We start from the raw sequence: 4320 nt of genomic DNA, 5'->3' as shown, positions 1-4320 counted from the left end.
AAAAAAAAAAAAAAAAAAAAAAAAAAAAATAGACGAATCTATTACAAAAACGCCAATCATCGGTAGTGGAGTTTTTTTTTCATTCACATTGAAGCAGCACAGAATGATTACTTCGTATTCATCCTTAGTATTTATATATAAAAACAAAAATTTTTCCTTTCGTTTTTCCATCTATTTGCGCCCGATCACACATACGTTTCAAGTGTATGCGCGCGCATACACATCATAGGAAAGCGAATATTCTCGGCGTCATTTTTGTATCAACACTTTTACATTATTTCGATACTTTCCAAACATTTCAAGAATTGACATTTTCATTATACTGTCGACATTTTTAAATTTTTGTACACGAACATTTCTATTACAATATAAGTTACATATAAGATATTTATTGGTAAAAATTAAAAAACAAAATAATTGCATTTATGCAAGTTATTCAAAAAAAAACTTATTCATATGTGATTTATCGTCTCTTTATGTTATTTTTAGTTCCCTGTAAATAAATTTGCAAAAGATCAATCGTTTTTTTTTTAATAATAATTTTTGCGTATATCTTTGTGTAGAATGAAATTTATTTATTAACTCTTTGAAGACTTTCTCCAACAAGTAATTTCTCCTATAAGAATGGAAAGACGAAAGTTTTTGAAATTATTATAAAAAATATTACAGATATATACCTATAATAAATTTTATAAAACTTTTCTTTCATGAACAGACTACAATTGCAATAAGAAATAAAGTACTGTTCACTTGTGGAAAGAAGTCTTGCGAAAGGAAACGCCTTTTCATATACATTTTTGTTTCTATCATATATTTGGTTACATATACTAATTCAAATGATCTATATCTTAACCTCAATGCATTAACAAGCATAGAATTCAGAAAATTTTAACGTATCGATATGGTATAAAAATTTTTTTATTTTTCATCAATATGCGTAAGCTAATTATGATTTGTAACGATAGTTTAATTTATAAATGTAATTTCGTATTCAACTAGTTAAGATATAAGATATATATAATTATATGTATATGAATAAATTAAATATATTATACGAAATAATTAATAGCTTCGAAAATATTTTAGTCTTAGATGATTATTCTAACGTTAGTTCATGAATCCAAATAATTTTTACTGTGACTTTGAATGTCCGAATTATAGCTTTTCTACTACGTAGCTATGCGTGATGTCAACAAAGCGTTTGAAGTGGGGATAGGCGATCCTAATAAAGGACCCCTCTTGCCCCTGTGCTCTCATGCGAAATTTCTTTCCACCAGTGAACAGTATCTCAAAGTATTTCTTCAGAAGAAGAACGAAGATCTTGCCAGATAAAAATAAATAATAGATAAATACACTTGAGAATATATTTACGCTTACCATACGAACGAACATTTTTATTAACTTCCCAATTAATTCATATAAATTTCCATCTATATATTACAAGATCGTTCTAAAAGGAAAAATTTTATCGGCATGTTTCGAAATTCGACACATGTCTATTGATATAAAGCTCGAAATCGAGGTAGATTGCGACTTTTCACGCGGAAATCGCGCTATTTTTACCGAAGGAACTCTCAATAATTCAACACATTTCCGCCAGGGTCTCAACGTTCGCCCGATTCTTCTCCTCGGTTTCGCGCCTCAATCTTTTCGGATCGAGCGGACATGTTTTATTCACCGAGTAACCTCTATCGTGTTCTCAAGTCACTTCTCGTGTGACCGATTTAACGAATTTTTTGCGTTTTCGATTTGGATGATCTGTTTTTTGGTTTTTGGAATTGGAAATTTGTTGACACAATTTTACATAATGGTAAGTCCTAATACTAAGATGATAATAGTGGATAATAAATGGTTTCTTTTGATAATTAGATTAAAAGTTTTTAGACTTTGTAACTCTAGATTCTGGTAATAATATGGAATAATAATAATCTATTTCGATAATAATTTTATTGTAGCATTCGAGTTAAAGAATTTCGATATAGGTTTCTTTTAATATTGTTTCTGTTAATAGGTTAAGAGGTTAGATTTCGTATAAGTTGATAAGTTGATTCAATAAGTTATTAATGATGATTGTGACAGATTTTTTATTTTTGCTAAGTAAATTTGAAAAATTAATATTGAAATTGATATTGATTGAATTGATACTAACAAGAATATAAATTTTTTGATTCAATTCTAATGTTATTAGATTTCGTCAAAATGTTGTTTGAGAAGATGTTTGACTAAACCAGTTTACGAAATGTAATTTAATGGCATTCTTGAGAAACGTATGGTATTGATTAAGAATTTGAGACCCCTTGCTGTGCCAAGAAGAGGTTTCTTTAGTAGGGGTAGTTCGATAATTCAGCTGTATCTATACAAGGCTTCTCACGAGATCACCGAAAATTTCACTGCTTGTTTTCTTAGAAAATAGAAGAAAAATTATTGTAAATGTGTACGTGTAAATATTACACATTTTACACGTTACACATTTTATACGTTATTATAAAATTTTTTTTCTACAGTTTTATTCAATTATAAAATTTATTCCAAAACCTTTACTTTTTTGATAACCTTTATTTCAACAAATAATTTATTACTCTGCATATATTTTCAATTAATTCTAATTATATTTTTAAATTAAACAAATTTTCAATCTTCACTTTCTCCCATTTCAGAAGAATACATTTCAACCAAAAAAAAAAAAAAATTTCAATTAAATTAAAACAAAGAATACCTGCAACTCGTATACGTGCGAGGGACGACTGTGTTCATAAAAATCCCCGTAAACGCGAACAGTCGGCATTTTTACGGCTTCGTCGCATACCATAAAACTAGACAATTTTTCTACGAGCCCTGAACGTGAAGCATCGAGTATCGATATCGTTCGAAAATTGACGTTTTTATATATTTACGAGGTTGCACTCAATCGATAATCGATACACTCCAACGAAGTTGAAATCGAACCAATAAAATTGACCATGGTGGGGATTATTCTTATTTCAACGTGTCTCTTCCACGCGACATGGATATTTGCATATTTATCGTTCGATGTAAAAGAAACATGGAAAGAATCTACTCGAGTTTTTTTTTTCATTCTTCCTTTAAATCGATTCGCATCGCATTCCACGATAGTCGCATCCTTGACTTTTACCTAACCTAACTTTTTTTTCTATTTTAATTCATTTTCTTAAACTTTTCAGATTTTCGACCTATATGAAATAGCTGAATTTGATTAAAAGTGAAAGATTTCTTTTTTTTGGACGAAGAAAAATGGATTGTTTACACGGAAATAAAAATAAAAGTTTTTGATTATTGAAAGTTTCGAAAAGGTTAAGTTAAGATTTCGCACGAAAGGAAGAAGTTAGTTTGAAATTACGTGAAACTGCAAGGTATTCCTAAAGATTAAACAATAATTATACATATATTTGGTGCTGAAAATTTCTCTTTCCAATTCTTTTTTTCTATTCTCTAATTTTATTAACTTAGACTAACGATTACGATATATAACGTGACACGGACGAACGTAACCTGATAAATCCCATTTCCCTTTCAGAATTTCCTTCTTTGAATGCAAATAAAAAAAAGAAGAAACGTATTGGCATACCGGAGTTTCAGTTACGTTCGAGCGCATCGCGAAACATTGGTTGTACGTTGGATGATCGATAGAGTTAATATTGACGTCTATTGTTTCCGCAAGATAACCGAAAAGAACGCGAGGAAAACGCATGCCCACACACGATATCAAACCGATCGGACAGCGGTGGAAGGTGCGATAATTAATTTTCTCGCGGCAAATTTCCATGCTGGGATGTATCCCGGTGAAATTTTATTGATATTAATGCTTCCAGTCGAGTTAATATATCGACTTTGACACGAAATGGAATTCGCGCGAATTTTAAATAAAATGCAATCGAGGAAATTTATTATTGTTCGTTAAATTCGTTATTGACATTCTTTTACGCGGTATATTAAATTTCAAAGCTTTCTGCAAACAATTTTATAAATTCGTTGTGCGCGTAGAAAAATTTTGATCGATCAATTTGATAAGTTTTATGAATTATAAATATATTTATAGTCAAGACATAGTAACGAGGAATATATTTATTTATACTTTATCAATTTTCATTGAAAACGGTTTCTTATCTTAAATCTTGCCATTTAGATAAGAAAACGAATGAAAATGCAAATGAAATTACAAACATCTTCGAAAATTCCTCTTAAAAGAGGGAGATAAAAATTCCTTTCCAATCTTTTCTTCAACAAACAATTATTTCTTCCAATCGCACCATTTCCACCGTCTGTCCAACGTGTCTCGTACGTCGTATAAGGTTGAAAAAT

General features: G+C 29.8%; 1 protein-coding gene across 11 annotated transcripts in view; it reads right to left on the bottom strand.

The window, feature by feature from the left end:
• Positions 1 to 4320, bottom strand: part of LOC102676951 (protein couch potato-like) — a 170501-nt gene that overhangs the window by 45314 nt on the left and 120867 nt on the right. The gene's annotated exons all lie outside the window — the stretch shown is intronic.

The sequence above is a fragment of the Apis dorsata genome, unplaced genomic scaffold (assembly GCF_000469605.1).
Source record: "Apis dorsata unplaced genomic scaffold, Apis dorsata 1.3 scaffold_83, whole genome shotgun sequence".
Taxonomy (NCBI): domain Eukaryota; kingdom Metazoa; phylum Arthropoda; class Insecta; order Hymenoptera; family Apidae; genus Apis; species Apis dorsata.
This window is presented reverse-complemented; position numbering and strand designations above follow the sequence as displayed.